At 41.0% G+C, this 20,120-nt stretch overlaps 1 protein-coding gene across 20 annotated transcripts in view; it reads right to left on the reverse strand.

Annotated features, from left to right (window-relative positions):
* Nucleotides 1–20,120, reverse strand: part of LOC122212672 (lysine-specific demethylase 6A-like) — a 194,449-nt gene that overhangs the window by 138,197 nt on the left and 36,132 nt on the right. The gene's annotated exons all lie outside the window — the stretch shown is intronic.

Raw genomic sequence — 20,120 nt, forward strand, 5'->3', positions numbered from 1 at the left:
CGGGTGGGAGGGGTACGATACAATTTTGTACACTGCACAATTATCATTCAAAGAAAAGGAGAGGGGCGCGTGGGTAATTTAGTGGGCTAAGCAACCAAGTCATGTTTTCACCTCAGGTCATGATCTCACAGTTTGTGAGTTTAACGTTCTGCAGAGCCTGCTTTGGATTCTCTCTCTCTCTCTCTCTCTCTCTTACTGCTCCCCCCACCATATCTTACATGTGCGTGCACTCTCTACCTCAAAAATAAACCTATAACAAGTGAAAGCAAAATACTTTCTCAAAGAAGCAAATATTGAAACTGTTGGCAGAGGAGCTGCCTGACCAAAAAAAAAAAATGTTAAAAGAAGAAAATAAAAAGGTCAGTAACTCCAAACCACGTGAAGAAAGCACAAGTAAGTATGAGTAAATATAAAATCTTTTATTTTTCTTATTAACTAACTGATCTAAAAGATAACCATTCAAAATAACATCAACCTGTGGTTTTTTTTTCAATGTTTATTTAATTTTGAAAGAAAGAGTGTGTGAGTGGAGGAGGGGCAGAGAGAGAGGGAGACACAGAATCCAAAGCAGGCTCCAGGTGCTGAGCTGTCAACACAGAATGCAATGTGGGGTTCGAACCCATGGACCATGAGATCATGACCTAAGCTGAAGTCAGATGCTTAACAGACTGAGCCACCCAGGCACGCCCCCGCCCATGTTTTTTAATTAAACACATTTTGTAGATCTTACATATACACGTCTTCCTCAACTTACAGAGTTTATCCAAAATTCCCACTGTAATTTGGAAATATCATAAATTGGGGAGCCTGGGTGGCTCAGTCGGTTGAGCATCCGACTTCGGCTCAGGTCATAATCTCGCAGTCTGTGAGTTCGAGCCCTGCGTTGGGCTCTGTGCTGACAGCTCAGAGCCTGGAGCCTGCTTCCGATTCTGTGTCTCCCCCTCTCTCTGCCCCTACCCCGCTTATGCTCTGTCTCTCTGTCAAAAATAAAATTTTTAAAAAAGTTATGAAAATATCATAAATTGAAAATCCATTTAACACACCGAACCTGCCTCCATCCATCATAGCTCAGCCTAGCCTACCTTAACTATGCTCAGAACCCTTACACTGTGGTAGGGTCCCCTCTGTACGAAGAGAAAGGAAAAAAGCTTCAAGGCAATCTGGTTATACATGTACATGACAACATCCCTCACAATCTTATAACATGAAACCACTTAATCAGAATACATGTTTGTATGTTATCATATACGGGAGACAAAGAAGTGGAAAATATATAAAACACTACACCACATGGTGTTTGAGGCCCAGTTCTTCTGGTATGAACCCAAATGAGCCGTGCCAGCAGGAATAAAAAGTTGCTTTCTGGAAGGAAAAGCCTCAGTGTCACAACTCTGTGCGAGAATCCTGAAACATTACTTGGGGGCTCGTCTGGCATTCAGAGACAGTGCGTTTCCACCTCCTTTGCCACCAGGGTACAAACTTCGGGACGCCCGGAGATGAAACCTTGCCTGGCACCAGTGGACTGCTGGGTCTGCAGGAAACTAGCCCTCCCTGTGCATCGGGGCGAGGGCTTCATGTGCACAAACAGAACCCGAGGCCCAGAAGCAGCTCAGGAAGCACTGCCCAACAGACTGGTAAGAATTCAGGTTCGCGTTCTGGCAGACCTGCCCTAAGAGGCAGAGGGGGAGCCTGATCACCTCCCAGAGTTGCCCTAGTAGTTCCACAAGGCCTGAGGAATGACACTGCAACTCTAAGATACTGGGCAATGAATTGGGAGTTGCTGGCTGACTGTGTGTGGGGACTTGTGTCTCATTCATTTCCTGGGTCACTATGATAATTAGAACTAACTGTCTCTGGTTATTCTACCTCAGAATGGGAACTTTAAGAAATAATTCCCAACTTGCTGCTGAAACTTCTTTTCCTTTAGGAAAATTCCCAGTCTTCTGCAGATTGACATGGACTGTCTAATTCCACAAGTGGAAAACCAAAACAAAACAAAACACAAAACAAAACAAAACCTGGAGTCAGTTCTTCTGTCTGAGCTGAGACGATTTAAAACGGAATTTTTCTCTGCCTTCTGCTGGTAGCGGTCCTCTTTTGCCTTTTCCCTCCCCCACCTCTTTGCAGCACCACCTGGGGGGTGGTCTGAATAATTGGCTCCCCAATGCCTCAGGCACCATCAACTCCACCTCCCACCCTAGAGGTCATGGAGCAAAGCCCACCCACTTAGATTTTCCCATTCATGCCCCAGGTGGAAATGGATTAATTTTAAAATGGACTCAGATGGAACATACTAGTATTTAAATGGATGTAAATTTGCTGGTTTCAAATAGACAAATCTTTAGAGTTATCATCATTAAACATATAAGACTTTTTTCCACCTAAGGTTTCTAAAGATTTTACCAAGAGCTTTCTTTTTTTTTTTTTTTTTTTTATTTTTGGGACAGAGAGAGACAGAGCATGAACGGGGGAGGGGCAGAGAGAGAGGGAGACACAGAATCGGAAACAGGCTCCGAGCCACCAGCCCAGAGCCTGACGCGGGGCTCGAACTCACGGACCGCGAGATCGTGACCTGGCTGAAGTCGGACGCTTAACCGACTGCGCCACCCAGGCGCCCCAAGAGCTTTCTAAATAAGCTCATTATCTGTGTTGCAATTTTTCAGCAAAAAGGTGACTTAAAATGATGGTTAATTTTGTCTGTCTCAAAGTTTTCATGGCTAATTGTTAAGATAGTTTTCAAAGTCACTGGCAACCTAAAACATTAAAGTTTTGCTTGCATGATAAATTGAGATTGAATTCATTCGATATCCAATGAGGTAAGGGGCTAATGCACTAATTAATTACAAGATGTAGGTTTGTGCTTCTGACTTGTGGCAGAGAAACTAAGGACATTTGGATCTGTGGGAAAACATGCTTTATGCTTAATGAATTCATAAGTTTGCCTTCTAAAAAAAATCTGATGTAACATAAGAGTTCACAAGTGGTTACTACTTAGTTTTCACTGAAGACTAAGGTTCCTAAGAGTTAAAATTCTGCTAACGGTAGTTAAAACTGATAAAAATAAGAAAATCAACTATGTAGAAAAGTAGGAGATATGAAAGAAACATATAAGAAAGGAAAATATATTTTTGTTGAAGGTAAAAATAAAATGTCCTAAATGAGACTGATTATTTGGAGAGAAATGGCTTGGGAAAAAATCTAAGTGCAAAGAAAAGTTGTAGAAGGTTCATAAAGGGAAATCTTTAAAAAGAAATTTTATGTGTGGTCAGGACAGACTAAGGTTAAAATAAATGGATTTTAAAAGTATACTGTGTTAAGATTAAAATTTCTCCTCCTCTGATCCAAAGGCTGGGAAAATGATAATACTCTTGCTGCCAGCCTCCAAATCCTCTACATTTGTGTTGTTCTGTTCAGCAGAGGAATGGACGCCTCTGCCATGTGAGGGCTGGAATAGGAACATGAGAGCCATTTTACTGAACTTAGCCCACTGTATGCCAAAAATGGATATCCACAGAGGTGAAACATAATTTATGTGGGCATAGTTCCGAAAGGCAGGAAGATAGACCTTGACTTTGGCTCTTTAACTCCCTCTTTCAGTGGGCAATGATCAACATGTAAGTTACTGCTGGCCCAAAATAAAACTAACGCGTGCTACGACAACCAGGAAACCAGGAAAGTCTTGCTTGGTCACAGTCCATACCCCTAAGGTCTTGCAGGCAGGAAATGGGACGGGTAAGAAAAAACAGGAAAGACCAGGTTAGGAGGTAGGGTCAAACCTGAGTAAGAATGACTACTCTCACTCAGCACCTCCCAAGACTGACAGGACTTTTGGCTGCCGGTGGCACATCCAGTCAAAAACTCGGGGTCAGTAAATGATGTTTCTCCTGGCCAGCTTTAGGAAACTGAGACAAGGAACACCTTTCCTCCTTTTCCATAGATATTCCTTTGGAATGCATTGTGATTTTTTTTTTTTTTTTTTTTTTTGCACAAAGGTTTGGCCCCAATACAAACTGTCCTCAGAGAGGACAACCAAAATAAGCCATGCCCCTTATGTAGATACAATCACTGGAGATCTGAATGCCCTTGGGGACCTCTATGTGTGAGGGCTCAGATAACCAATGTCCCTGGAAAGGATTAACCAGGCTGGGGCTCTTCATAGTAGTTCCCCTAAAGTAACAGAAATCCAGAGCCTCAGGTAACTCTAAATATAGAAGGAAAACTGGCTGATTTCCTTAACACCAGAGCTACCTTTTCTGTCCTCCTTTCCACTCCAGGCCAACTATCCAAACGCAGCATGATGATTACTGGTATCCCTGGGAAACTTCTATGTAAATTTTTCTCTCAGCCCCTGAGATGTATATGGGGAAATCTAATTTTTTCTCATTCCTTCCTGATAATGCCAGAGAGCCTTACTCCCTCACTAGAAAGGGATATCATAACTAAATTAGAGACTATGGTGTTACTAATCCCTGGACAGATAAACAATTAGGTGAGTTTTGGGGAATTATTAGATACTGTAAATACCAGGTTTCAAGAAAATAGTTTGCCTGTTATATCAATTAATTAAAGGAAACTCAATCCCATCTACTTTCTCAAGAAAATAAACTGGGGTATGACTCCTAGACACGTCTCCAGCCCTTGGAATGGTTACAAACAAAGCAGGGCAATTACTATCACCAAGACCACAGACCTTAAAAACATCATTAAAATACAGTATAAGGCCTTTCACTGAGGGAGGGACAAAATTTATCATATGGCCAAAAGGATGTTTACTGAAGAAAAAAAATCTGTCAATGACAGTTCTGCAAGTAGTATCAGCCTGTGGAGTATGTCTTAAAAGCAATCCTTTCAACCACAAACTTGCCCTCACAGGCAATCAAGACTGGAAGCTATCCAGAAAAGACTGATAATTAAGTTTCACTCATACACCAAGGTCAAAGGAATTCCAGCATCTCTTGGTATGGGTTAACACTTTCACTAATTGGGTAAAGGTTTTCCCCTACAGGACAGAAAAGGCACAGAAATAGTAATAAAAATTCTGCTTTATAAAATAATATCCAGGTATGGGTTACCTAAAAACTTACAAAGTAATACTGGTAAATGGCTGCTTTGACTCTTTCTCTAGTAGAACTCCTGGCTCTTGCAAAAGTTTTACATCTCAAAATAAACTGTCTCCTTATACTCAGCAAAACTCTAAATAATACCTCACAAACATTAGATGCTTTAAAACTTTTTTTAAATTAAGTTAGGGCCAAACTCTTGAAAAAAGAGCCACCATTGATTACTTCCTGCTCCTGCTTCTCCATAACCTGGGTTATGAGAGAGATTCCCTGATATATGGTTACAGACTCAGGGTCTCTCCTAGAATTGTTTGACAGGTTTGGAAACTGCAGACATTATCTTAAGATGCCATCTTAGTGGTCAGTGTAATCTTTCCTTTGTGTTTTTCTCTCTGTGTCTGCTAATGTTTATGCCGCCTCATGCCTGCCAGCCTTCCTGTAAAACCATGCTGGTGGGCCACTTGACCAACCCTTGAGTAGACTAACTGCTATACCCTTTCACCACCCCTTATCAGCTTGAAGAAGCCAGAACGGTCATCGTCCCTGTTCCCTAACAGCACTTACAGGCCCTATTTCCAGGGAAGAAATAAATAAGGAAAGGGTTGACATTAGGCAGGGAGAAATAAGAGACCTTCAGGGAGGCCGGCTGCAGCTAAAGTGGGAAGCTAAAGAAGCAGATGGGGTTCTCCCCTTAGGAAATCCTTTACGGGCACGCTCCCCCAATTATCAAGGGCATAAGGGAGGATCTAAATGAGACAGACCCTAAGGCAACACATGGGGGCCCTTAGCTTTACCCTAACCACCTTACACCTCTGGGTCAGGGAGCTGACCATAGACACTCACCCTTTTAAACCAGGGGATGCAATATGGATAAAAAAGTAAAATGTCCAACCCCTAAAGGCCCTCTAGAGAGGCCCATTCACTGTCATTTTGTCCACCCCTACTGCAGTAAAGGTAGCTAAAGTGGTTCCCTGGATTCACTAAAGCAGAGTAAAGCCAGCACCTTCAAACTGGGAGTGCCTTCCTGATCCATCAACACCGTGTAAGCTGACCATACTGAAGCAATCTGCAACTCCAGAGCCTCTGGGAGATTGCAGCCCTGCTTTAGTAACTCTGGAAGCTGACTAATCTACTCATGGCAGAAGCCTGAGGAATTAAGGAATTAACGGTCCAGTAAGACAGAAGACTGTCCTTATTCTCTCTGTTTCCTTACTGTGATGCACTGTTGTGACTTGTTTCTATTACTGTGATTCTTGCTCTACTCTTTGCTATAGGATTGGCCAAAGCCGCCCTAGCCAGCTTGACATGTGGTGAGAGGTTTCTGTTAACACTCACTTTCCTTTTGTGGATACGATACTTGGTTGGTACCAACATGGGGAAGTGGCCATAAGAGACTAGAAAATTAGTCCCACAAACCTTGTATTAAAATATCCAACCCTATTACTGGGGTTTGGCTCCTCTAAAGCTCAATTATTGGGAAAAACTGTTTTGCCTGATGGGGAAAAAGTTCATTGTTGTCTCTGTTAAAAACTTAACATGCCTAAGCCACAGATTTTATAACCCAACTGTCTGAAAAACTGACTGGTGGTGGACCCCAGATCATCTTGATCCAGATCCCCACCACTGTCTAACTTCTTTCATCTCCGAGAGGCCTGATACAATGTCAGTGTAGCCATCAAATGGCAGGCCCCAAGTGCAACGTACTAGGTATGTGGACAAACAGCCTCTATATTATCTCCCTCAGTCTGGTCAGGGTCATATGTGCTGGAAACTATTTGTCCATCTTTCTTCCTGCTCCTACTTGCCAGAGGGAAACATTTGGGAGTCCAAGTATATGGGGAGAGGGAGACTCAAAGAAAGCAGTGTGCCTTACAAATTGGCAACTAAAAAGATGATAAATGGCCTCTGGAGCTTATAATCCAGTAATATGGACCTGTCACCTGGGCAGAGGATGGGTCCTGGGTCCCATTTACATGTTCACCCACATAATCAGACTGCAAGCAGTTGTACAAATTACAATCAGTGAAAGTGCCAGAGTTCTTAGCTTACTAGCCAAGCAGCAAACCTTAGATTACCTGCTTGTTTCTGAGGGAAGATTTTGTGAAAAGTTTAACCTAAGCAACTGCTGCCTACAGATAGATGATGAGAGAAAGTCATCGAGGAGATCACATATCAAATGAAAAGGATTGCTCATGTCCCCATCCAAACCTGGAATGGTTAAAACCCCAGGGAGTTATTTGGAGGATGATTTTCAACTTTCAGAGGATTCAAAACTCTCATAAAAATTATTCTCCTAATCCTGGGAGGGTGCTTAATCCTGCGTTGCTTTTAGCTCCACTGGTTGTACAGTCTGTCTCCAGTCTCATTGAGGCCATAATTTAAAAGGACAGCCACTCATGTAATAATGTTATAAAAATATAAACATCTAAACCAAGATGATGCTCTCTGACCTAAAATAGAGGGGTCCAAGCATCAAAGGAGGGAATGTGATAGGGTCCTCTCCCCAAGGAGATAACAAAAAACCTGAAGGCAACCTAGTTAGTTATACGTGTATATGACAATATCCCTCATGACCTTGTAACATGAGACCGCTTAATCATTTTGCATGTTACCATACATAGGAGACAAAGAAGTGGAAAATATATTTAAAAAACGACACCACGTGGTGTTCCAGGCTCAGTTGTTCAGATATAAATGCAAACCCAACGGAGTAGTGCTGGCACAAATAAAGTTGCTTTGTGGAAAGAAAAGCCTTCAAGTCACAACTCTCTGTGCAAGAATCCTACTACAATATTAGCCTAATGTTGGCAAAAATCATCTAACACAATTTATGATAAAGTGATGAATCCTCGTACAATTTACTGAATACTGTAATGAAAAACAAATGGTTGTAATGGTTGTATGGGTGAAGAATGGTTGTCAGTGTATTGGCTGTTTACCCTGATGAACCCAGGGCTAATTAGAATATTCATCTCGTTGTGTTCACCAGGGACTCACTAAAAAGCTACAAACAAGCAACAATAATCCTGTTTTCTAGCCATTCTCAGCAAGTTATACTTGCCACCGGAATCTAAGGTTGGATGCCAGAAATCACAAGCAAGCGCCATGACCCACTTTATCAACCAGTTTCATCCTGTTCAGACGCCTGCTAACCCCCTCCAGATGACAATGGGATCATTACCATCTAATTATATTAATAAAGGGCTGCCAGGTGACTCAGTCAGTTATGCTACCCACTCTTCATCTCAGGTCAGGTCTGGATCTCAGTGAGTTCAAGTTATAATTTCAAGTCCTTGCACTGGGCTCCCGGCTGGGAGTGAGGCCTACTTAAAAAAATAAAGTAAATAATAATAATAATAACCACTACCACCACCACCACCTACTTAAAATAATAATAACATTAACATTAAAACTACATCTACCAGCATCATGACAGATCCAACTGCATCCACTTAAGGGAAGAAAAGAGGTCAGATTCTGATTCTGAGAAGCTCCCCACCTCCAAAACCTGCTTTCACCAATAAGTCCTAGGTCACCTTGCTTACCAGCCCATTAATTACCCTAAGCCAAAACCACAACCATGAGACCTTATCAAGAAGGTGCCTTTAGGGGCTCCTGGGTGGCTCAGTCAGTTAAGTGTCCGACTTCGGCTCAGGTCATGATCTCGCGGTCTGTGAGTTCAAGCCCCTCGTCAGACTCTGTGCTGACCGCTCAGAGCCTGGAGCCTGTTTCGGATTCTGTGTCTCCCTCTCTCTCTGACCCTCCCCCTTTCACGCTCTCTCTCAGTCTCAAAAATAAATAAACGTTAAAAAGAAAAAAATTTAAAAAAAAAGAAGAAGGTGGCTTTAGACCATGATCTCCTTTTCTGCATCCTCTGGCCACTGAATAAATTACTTACTTGCCATCAAATGTTTTGGTTATTTGGCAATTGGTATTAACTAAGGAAAAAATTATCATTTGGTAAAAACTGCAGCTGCTTAGTAGTAGAAGAAAGTATCTTACTGATGAGAATAAAAGCAAACGAAATGGAGATTTGAAAATGTCCTTGTGGCACCTGGGTGGCTCAGTCAAATATCTGACTTTTGGTTTGGACACAGGTCATGATCTCATGGTTCATGGGTTCAAGCCCATGTGGGGCTCTGCCCTGGCAGTGTAGAGCCTACTTGGGATTCTCTCTCTCCACACACCACCCCCCACCACAACCACTCTGTCCCTCCCCAACTCACAACTGTCTTTGTTTTTCTCAAAATAAATAAAACTAAATGTTCGTTCTAAAAATTTTAATGTTTATTTATTTTTGAGAGAGAAAGAGACAGAGGGTGAGCAGGGGAGGGGCAGAGAGAGAAGGAGACACAGAATCGAAAGCAGGCTGCAGACTCTTGAGCTGTCAGCACAGAGCCCAACGGAGGGCCGGAACCCACGGACCACAAGATCATGACCTGAGCTGAAGTCAGACACTCAACTGGCTGAGCCACCCACACACCCCTTAAACATTCCTTTAAAAAAAAATTTTTTTTAACATTTATTCATTTTTACGGGTGAGAGAGACACAGCATGACAGGGGGAGGGGCAGAAAGTGTAGGAGACACAGAAGTAGAAGCAGGCTGTGCTGACAGAGCCTGACTGGGGGCTCGAACCCATGCCAGGAGATCAAATACTTAACCACCTGAGCCACCCAGGCACATCAAAAACTAAATATTCTTAAAACTTACAGCCCACTGACAAAAAATTGAGATAGGGAGAGTATGACACTCCTCAAGGCACTCACAAAAGCCTTAATGTTAATACTTGACTAGAGGCAAAAAGCAACCTTTTTTTCTGGGACCTCCAGGATACTGTAATTCTATTTTTTAACACAGGAAAATCCTTCTGGAAATTTCCTTTATCTCTACCCCACCCAACTTAAAAGTATATATAATCAGTCATTCCTTACAATCCCATTGCAGCTCTTTCTGCCCAGTAGTCCTGTCTACATGCTTTAATAAAAATAACTTTCTGCACTGAAAACATCTCAAAAGTTCTTTCTTGACCAGCCCCATATCACATCATAAAACACATTATCATTAGCCTAGGAAAAGAGCCAAATTCAAAATTCAAATATAACTTCTACTGAATGCCAATTTTTCCCTATAGTACAAAGTCAAAAATTCTTAAATCACCCCAGTGTAAACTGGGTACACAGTGTAAATACTGCCTGTATATGACATGAAATGAATGGCATCAATGACACAAGGGACAGAAGAACTAGGATTACTTTACCAATGTAACATTCTCATACCACAATGTAGCATTATTTGGAAGTTGACATGGATACCTTATATATCTATGTTGATTAAGCTAGGGCAGGCATTTCAAAAAACTTTTTACAGGGACACCAGGGTGGCTCAGTCGGTTAAGTGTTAAGTGTCTGACTTTAGCTCAGGTCATGATCTCAGTTTGTGGGGTGAGCCCCGCCATCAGGCTCTGTCCTGACAGCTCAGACCCTGGAGGCTGTTTCAGATTCTGTGTCTCCCTCTCTCTGCCCCTTCCTGCTCGCACTCTCACTCTCTCTCAAAAATAAGTGTTTATTAAAAAAAAATTTACAAAGTGCTAAGAAAGTAGAAGAAATGGAACCCTTCATAATCACAAAGGTAGAAAAGACTGGATGACAGAAATAGGAACAAAGAATAAAGACAAAACGGTAACAAATACTGCAGCTATTAATCTGTACTACTCTGAACATTAATGGTCTAAATGCACAAAAGGAGCACCTGGGTGGCTTAGTCTGTTAAGTGTGTGACTTTGGCTTAGTTCTCACAGTTCGTGAGTTTGGGCACCACATGAGGCTGTGTGCTAACAGCTCAGAGCTTGGCACCTGCTAGGCATTCCGGGTCTCTGTCTCTACCCCTCCCTTCCCCCGCCCCCCCCCCCGGGTTTTCTTGTCTTCTTGTTCTCTCTCTCAAAAAACAAACATTTGAAAACAGAATTTAAAAAAGTAAATAAATGCACAAATTAAGAAAGACTGTAAGAATGAATCAAAAATCTACAACTAGCTACATATAATAAACTAGAAACCTTCTATAAACGTAAAGATATCTTGGGGCGCCTGGGTGGCTCAATCAGTTGAGTGTCCAACTTCAGCTCAGATCATGATCTCACGGTCTGTGAGTTTGAGCCTCATGTTGGGCTCTGTGCTGTCAGTTCGGAGCCTGGAGCCTGCTTCGGATTCTGTGTCTCCCTCTCTGCCCCTCCCCCACTCACGTTCTGTCTCTATCAAAAAATGAATAAACGTTAAATTTTTTTTTTAATAAAAGAAATATATATAAAGATATCTAAGGTAAAAAAGTAAATGGGTGAAAAAAACATACCATGATCACCAATCAAAAGAAAGCAGTAGTTATATTACTTTCAGATAAAGCAGATTTCAAAACTAAGAAAGTCACATAAAATATACTACATAATTGTAAAAGGGTCAGTCTTCCAAGAATACATAATGATCCTTAACAAGCATTTACCTAACAGGACTGCATTAAACCATAAGAGACAAAAAATAATTTGCAAAGAGAAATATATGAATCCACCAATCAACACGGGGAGACTTCAAACCCTGTATCCCTAATTGGACATATCCAGCAGAAAGAAAATCATCAAGGGCACAGTTAAACTCAGCAACACATCAATCAACTGGATATTGATGTGAGAAACAAAGGCAAATAAAAAGTTAAATGTCCTTACTTCTACAGCCGATTGCTAAGTCCCTCAAACAGGCAGCTCAGATGCCCCAATGACACTTGGCTCAGGGTAAAAGGCAATTAATCATAGCCCAAACCCCACAGGATCCTAGAAGTCTAACTTTTTAACATATAAAAATTTCTTTGAAAACTTCTGTATCTCTAACCCCCAAATACATGTTGGCAATCATCCTCCAAGCATACAACTCCACAGAACGACTTCTGAGGGGTATCATGACTGAGGTTTTATTATACAGTACTAAATGACTTTTTCCTGGGGGCCCCTGGATGGCTCAATAAGTTGAACATCTAACTGTTGATTTTGACTCAAGTCATGATCCCAGGGTTGTAAAATCAAGCCTGTGTCAGGCTCTGCACTGCTTAAGATTCTCTTCTCCCTGTGGCCCTCTCTCCCACTCATGCACTAATTATCTCTCTTAAAAATTTTTTTTTTTATATTTTTAACTTAACTTAAAATAAATAAATATAGAGGCGCCTGGGTGGCTCAGTCGGTTAAGCGTCCGACTTCAGCTCAGGTCACGATCTCGCGGTCCGTGAGTTCGAGCCCCGCGTCAGGCTCTGGGCTGATAGCTCAGAGCCTGGAGCCTGTTTCAGATTCTGTGTCTCCCTCTCTCTCTGACCCTCCCCCGTTCATGCTCTGTCTCCCTCTGTCTCAAAAATAAATAAACATACATACATACATACATACATAAATAAATAAATAAATAACCTTTTCCTAACAATAGGTCGCCCCATCAAGGTCCTGGAAACCTTGGAAACTTACACTATCCCTACCCCACTCCCAACTTGAAGGTGTATAATCAATCACACCTCACAAAACCAGTGCAGCTCTTTCTGTCCATGGGTCCTGTCCCCATACTTTAATAAAACCACCTTTCTGCATCAACGACTTCCCAAGAATTCTTTCCTGGCCATCCACTCCAAACACTTACATTTCCTTATCAGGTATCACAGATTACCTATAGACTACTCCATTTAAAAACAGAAGAATACACATTCTTCTCAAGCTCACACTGCAATTTCACCAAGACAGACCACATTCTGGAAAAGAAAGCACAACAACCATAGAAGAATGGAAATTAAACAATGTCTGTTCCTCAGACCACAAAGAAATTAACCAAAAATTCAACAACATAAATATAGCTGAAAAAGAACAAAATACATGGGGGATTAAACAACACACTTCTAAATAATACATGGGTCCAAGAAGAAACTTCTTGAGATTTCTGAAGAGAAGTTAAAAATTATTCGGAGGGCACCTGGGTGGCTCAGTGGATTACGTGTCCAGCTCTCTGATTTTGGCTCAGGTCATGATCTCAGAGTACACGGGTTTGAGCCCTGCATCAGGCTCTACACAGTGTGGAATCTGCTTGGGATTCTCTCTCTCCCTCTGTCTGAGTCTCCCCTATTTGTTCACTTCTTTATCTCAAATAAAAAAGCATTAAAAACAAATTTAGGGGCACCTGGGTAAGTCAGTCAGTTAAGCATTTGACTCCTGGTTTTGGCTCAAGTCATAATCTCACAGTTCCTGAGTTCAAGTCCCGTGCTGGGTTCTGTGCTAACAGCTCAGAGCCTGACCCTGCTTTAGATTCTGACTTCCTTTCTCTGTCACCTTCCCCACCTTCTCTCGCTCTCTCTTTCTCAAATAAACATTAAAAAAGGAAGGAAGGGAAGGAGGGAGGGAGGGAGGGAGGGAGGGAGGGAGGGAGGGAGGGAGGGAGGGAGGGAGGGAGGGAGGGAGGGAGAAAGAAAGAGAGACACACCACTACAGATTAAATGTACTTAAAATGATGAAAAACAAATACTATGAATGACTCTATAAACACAAATTTGACAATCTAGAGGAAATGCATAAATTCTTTGAGACACAATTTACCCAAATTCATACAAGAAAAAATATAAGACAATCTGAACAGGCAGGCCTTAAGATCATCAATTTTATGTATCAACTTGATGGAACTCAAAATGGCCAGAGAACAAGGAAAATATTATTAGGTGTGTCTATGATGTACATCTATTAAGGGCATGTCTATGATAGCATTTCTGGAAGAGATTAATATTAGATTAAGCAGATTAGGGAAAGAGATGTAGCCTCACCAATGAGGGCACACAAACTATCCAATCCTTACAGGGCCTGAATAGGACCAAAAGACAAAAGAAGGGCAAATTCCCTCTTGTATTGTGATGCGATGTTTACTTTTTCCTGCCCTCAGATTTTATAATTCCTAGTTATTGGGCCTTCAGTCTCTAACATACATCAGAGGCCCCCGGATTCACAGGCCTTTGGAACTGGACTGTATTATACTACCCCCTTTACTGTCTCTCCAGCTCATAGATGGCATTTTGTGGGCCTTCATAACTACATGAGTCAATTTTTACATTAAATCTCCTTGTATATGATTTGGAGAACAAAGGCAAAAAAACTGTAGAAAAAATTAAATCTCCTTAGAACGTGTAGCCTATTGGCAAGTCCTTGAGACAACAGTCAGGAACTCAACTGCCTCAATGTTAGTATCTTACTCAGGGTTAGGGTGCCTGGGGAGTTAGTCAGTTAAGCAGCCAACTGCAGCTCAGGTCATGATCTCACAGTTCACGAGTTTGAGACCTGTATCAGGCTGTGTGCAGACAGTCTAGAGCTTGGAGTCTACTTTGGATTCTGTCTCCGTCTCCATCTCCGTCTCCATCTCCCTCTTCCTCTCTCTCTGCCCCTCCCCGACTCGTGCTCGTTCTCAAAAAAAAAAAAACAACATTGAAATAAAATTAAAAAAAAAAAAAAAACTTTGCTCAGAGCAAACAGCAACTTTAGGTTGACATTATATTAGTCCTACCTCTAGGATCCTGTAAGTCCCCTTTAACATATAAAAATTCCTTTGGAAACTTCATTTATTTCTACCTACCCAAGATAAACATTAGCAATCATCATCCAAGCATATGGCCCACTGATACATATCTAATACATCATGACTATGGTTTTACTAGACAGTAGTAGATGACCTTATCCTAACACCAGCTAGCCCCTCAAGGGCCTGGAAACCCACCTTACAAATTCTTAGAAACTTAGGGTATCTCTAAAGTGTATCATCTCTATACTGATCAACTCGAAAGTGTATTGTATTAGTCACTATTCACAACCCCAGTGCGGCTCTACCTGCCCAGGGATCCTGTCACCAAGCTTTAATAAAACCACCTTTTTTGCACCAAAAAGTTGTCCTCTAATGTAATAAGAAAAAAAGGTGAAAGACATACAGATTGAAAGGGAAGAAATAAGTTATTTCTTCACAGATGACATGTTTATGAAGAAAATCAAAGACAACTGATTAAAAAGGAAAAAAAAAAGAACCCTCCTGAAACCACGAAATTATAGTAAGGTTGCAGGTACAAAACTCCCAAAGACTGGGAAAAAATATTTGCAAGAAATACATTTGATAAAAGGACTGTTGTCAAAAATATACAAAAAAGCTCTTAAACTCAACATAAGAAAACATCATTAAAGATGGGCGAAAGACCTTAACAGACCCCACCAAAGAAGATACACAGATAAGGGCACCTGACTGGCTCAGTCAGAAGAGCATGTGCAACTCTTGATCTCAGGATTTTGATTGGAGCCCCACGTGACAAAGATTATACATGTATATACATATACACAAAGAAGATAAGGAGATGGCAAGTAGTCCTGAAAAGCTGCTTCATATCATGTGCCCTCAGGGAAATAAATGCAAATTAAAACTAAACACCTAGGGGGCACCTGGGTGGTTCAGTGGGTTAAACATCAAACTTCAGCTCAGGTCACAATCCTCACTGTCCCTTAGTTCAAGCCTGGCTTCACGCTCTGCTGGCAGCTGGGAAACTGGAGAATTCTTCGGATTCTGTGTCTCCTTCTCTGCCCCTCCCCCACTTGTGCTCTGTCTCTTAAAAATAAACAGCAAAAAAAATTTTTTTAATTAAAAAAAAAACCAACACACCAAATATAAAGGCCAAAATCCAACATGCTAACAGGAATGAATGTTGATGGGGAGGTGGAGCAACACGAACTCTCATTCATTCATGGTGGGAGTGCAAAATGATACAGCCACATTGGGAGATAGTTTGGCAATTACTTAAAAAACTGAAACATACTCTTACCACATGATTCAGCAATCATGCTCATTGGTATTTACCCAAAGCAGATGAAAACTTTATGCCCACATAAAAAAGCACAAGTGTTTATAGTACCTTTATTCTTAACTGCCAAAACATGGAAACAACCACAATGTCCATTAGGTAAGTGAGGGAACAAACTGTGGCATATCCAGACAATGGAACGTTTTTCCAAAGAAGAGGGGAGGGAAGAAGATGGGATGGGACAGGACAGGACAGGACGGGAAGGGAAGAAGAAAAAGCTATCCAAGCCATGAAAAGACAAGCAGGAAGCTGAAAGAGACCAACAAAAAGCCACACTTTGAATCATTCCAACTGTATCAGATTCTGAAAAAGACACAACAAAGGAAGTAAAGACAAGTGGTTCCTTGTCATTAGGGGGAGAAGGATGAATGGGTAAAACACAGATAATTTAAAGCAGTGAAAATATTCTGGTATACAATGCGTGTCCAAACCCAGAGAAAGTACTACACCATAAGTGACCCATAGGTAAGGGCATTTGGTGATTATGGATGTGCCAATGTTGTTTTTGTTTTTTTTTTTTTTTTTTTTTTAATTGTAACAAGTATTACAATTCTGGTGGTTGATAAATGGGAAAGACTGTGCAAGTGTGGGGACAGTGGGTTTAATATCTAGCTCCCCCTCAATTTTGCTGTGAACCTAAATGTGAACTTCTACATTAATAATGTCTTAATTTATAGAGCTTGGGTGGCTCAGTGAGTTAAGTCTCCAACTTCAGCTCCAGTTATGATCTTGCGGCTAGTGAGTTCAAGTCCTGCATCAGGCTCTCCGCTATCACCGTGGAACCTGCTCCAGATGTGTCAGCACAGAGCCCAGTTCAGATCCTGTGGAGCCCAGTTTGGATCTCTGTCTCTCTCTCTCTTGCTGCACCTTGCCTGCTCTCACGAGCATACGTTCTCTTTGTGAAAAATAAATAAACATTAAAAATTATTTTTGAAATTAATATGTCTTAATTTTAAAAAAAGAAAAAGGGGCACCTGGATGACTCAGTCAGTTAAGCCTCAGACTCTTGATTTCGGCTCAGGTCATGATCTCATGGTTTACCAGTTTGCGTCAGGCTCTACGCTGACAGCACAGAGCCTACTTGGGATTCTCTCCATCCCTCTCTTCTCTTGCCCCTTCCCTGCTCTCTCGCTCTCTCTCAAAATAAATATATAAATAAACATTTTTAAAAATTTTTTTAATTAAAAAAAAAAAGGAAGACTGTGGATAGAGACTTCAAAAAGGCAACTTAAAGAGTTTATTCAGGGGGTGCATAGGTGGCTCAATCGGTTAAGTGCCCAACTTCAGCTCAGGTCGTGATCTCATGGTTCCTGGATTCGAGCCCTACATCTGGCTCTGTGCTGACAGCTTGGACCCTGGAACCTACTTCATAATCTGTGTCTCCCTCTCTCTCTGCCCTTTCCCCACTCACGCTCTATCTCTCTCTGAAAAATGAATAAATGTTAAAAAAAATTTTTTTTAGGGGCGCCTGGGTAGCTCAGTCGGTTAAGCATCTGACTTCAGCTCAGGTCACGATCTCACTGTTCCCAGGTTCGAGCCCTGCATCGGGCTCTGTGGTGACAGCTCAGAGGCTGGAGCCTGCTTTGGCTTCTGTGTCTCCCCCTCTCTCTCTGCCCCTCCCCCGCTCATGCTCCGTCTCTCTGTCTCAAAAATAAACATTAAAAAAATTTTTTTTAATTTTTTTAAAGAGTTTGTTGAAATACCCTTTCCCTAAGAACCAGCCATATCTGATAAAAATTATTTCAAAACAACCATTTAAAGTCTCTGGAAAGTGTCCTATGGACACTGAAAACATTAAGTAGTACTTAACATAAGTAAATCAACTAAAAACAGTTAAAATCAGTAACACTTTATACTTAAAGCTCACTTCATTCCCATCTTCCCCCAGCTTGCCAGGTCAGAACACTGTACACATCGCAGGTATATCAAAAACAGGGTTGCCTCTTGCCAAGCTCTTACTTTAGAGCTTAAGTAACTCTCTCCAAGAAGAAACAACTGATAATATTTGTCTTGTCCTTCAGCAGTGTGTTGCAGAAGCTATGTCCCAAGCAAGTGCAAAAAAGAGCTTTACAAAAGCTCTTATTTTGCTTTACAAAATAGAGCAGATGGAAGCTCCAATGTGGATGCAACAACCTGAAAATATAACAGACAGAATGATCCCAACTGGAATGATCCAACTAGAATCACAGATTCCATGTCAGGAGAAGCAAATGGAGAAGATCCAAAGACCCTGTCCAGGACGTGCTCCTAAAGAAGAGGCAACATACCAAGAGAAGGCAGCCACTATTCCATGCTCCAACTCTGGGAAGGTCATGCAGAGATTCTATCCTACAGAACACAAAACTGTAGTTTTCCCTAAGTGACTGAATTTATATGGAAAAGAGAAAAGAGAAATTAAAGATTAACATCACTGTTGAAAGCAATGGAGATTTTAACATTAAATAATTAAGAGGAGGCTTGTAGCTCCCAGACAGGAAAAATCTGAACTACAGAGTAGCCAGAACTGTAAAAGACAACTAGGAAAAAGGCACAAAAGAATACCTAAGAAAAGAACACTCCTGGAAGTTTATCATCAAATGTACATGTGCAAAGGTAGTGTAGGAGAGGGTTGTGAATTTAATATAATCCAACTTGAGCAATTCATGAGTAAGGCCATTGTTCAAAAGAAAAAATTCAATCATTAGCAAGTAGTGGGTAATAACTCTTTTCATGGAATAGAGGCAGACTAGCTACAAACTTAAAAGCAACAGTCAAACCTATAATCAAGACAACACTGTTAAAACCAAGGCTGTGTATATGACAAAGGCTGAACCCTCTGAGAAGCAATATGAGAAGCTACACAGTGTAAGAAATATAGACTTCATAGAAATAGTCTGATCTTTAATAAAAATCAAACAACAAAAAGCTCCAGGGAGAGAATGGACAGGGTGGGGTGGGAAGACACAGGAGAGTAATCACAGTTGGTATAAAATACAACTAAAATGCACAGATTTCAAAAGGGAAAAAAGACATGGAAATAAATGGGAAACTATGGCTCACAATAAGGGAGAACAACAACAACAACAACAACAACAACAACAACAACAAAAACTACCACTGTATTCAAGTAACCAAAGGACTTCAAAAGATAGCAATACATTAAAAAAAAAAGGGAGGGGAAACACTGATAGAATGACAAAGAAATTATGAACACAATGTCTCATCGTTAGATTAATCATGCAAAAAGATAAAAATTTTGAAAAAAAGACATGCAAATTCTGGCATTAAAGAATATCTGGAAAAAGTTTCAACAATAGACATAAGCTGGCAATGGGAAAAAAAAAGATGAGTGAACATTAAGGCAATATAATTATGCCAGCAAAAGGACAGAGAGGGGGTAAAAAAAAGAAATATACGTGAAGTCTAAGAAAAACATGGCACACCAGCATGCACATAAGTATGATATAATGACATTAGAAGGAAAGACACAAAAGAACAAAAACCTGAAAAAATGACACTACAGTGAGTCCATGGACTCTTTTTATGTTATATATTCCAGATTTCAGACTGAAGAACCAAGAAACCAGGAACAGCAAAAACTAAAAAACTACTCTTCTTAACTAAAGATCAAAGAAAGAAGGCATTCCAGCAAGGCTTTAGACTACAACTGCTCAACTGCAGTGAAAGAGTTGCTTCAGATCACCACACCAAAAAGCAAAGGGAAACCACACTTTCACCAAATAAGAATATACCAGGATGCTATTCGGACTGATTTCAAAGAAAGCCAAAGAAATTTCTATACTGCTGGCTGTCAAGGATAGCCCGCTTGTGGTGTCAGATGAAAGAAGCCTAAACTTCACATTCTTATAGCAGACACAAGGTGCCCTCTCCCATTCCCTCAATACTTGGGTGGACTAAAAGCATCCTAGTGGAAAGTCTGGCCTTTCATCACTGTGCAACGGTAATGAGACGGGAAAAACACCATGCAGGAAGACAAAAATCCCATTTTAGTTCTAACATAACTAAAAAACTCCATAGCAGTCAGGTGCCAATGAAGATTTGGTGAAGTATCATGTCTTTTATCTTAATCTAGAATTAAAAAGTTGATTATTCCTTGCCATGCCAGATGTCACAAAAGGCCAACTAAAATAGAACAATAATAAGATCCAAGGTCAAACAATGTAACACA

Source organism: Panthera leo, chromosome Y, assembly GCF_018350215.1.
Source record: "Panthera leo isolate Ple1 chromosome Y, P.leo_Ple1_pat1.1, whole genome shotgun sequence".
NCBI lineage: Eukaryota > Metazoa > Chordata > Mammalia > Carnivora > Felidae > Panthera > Panthera leo.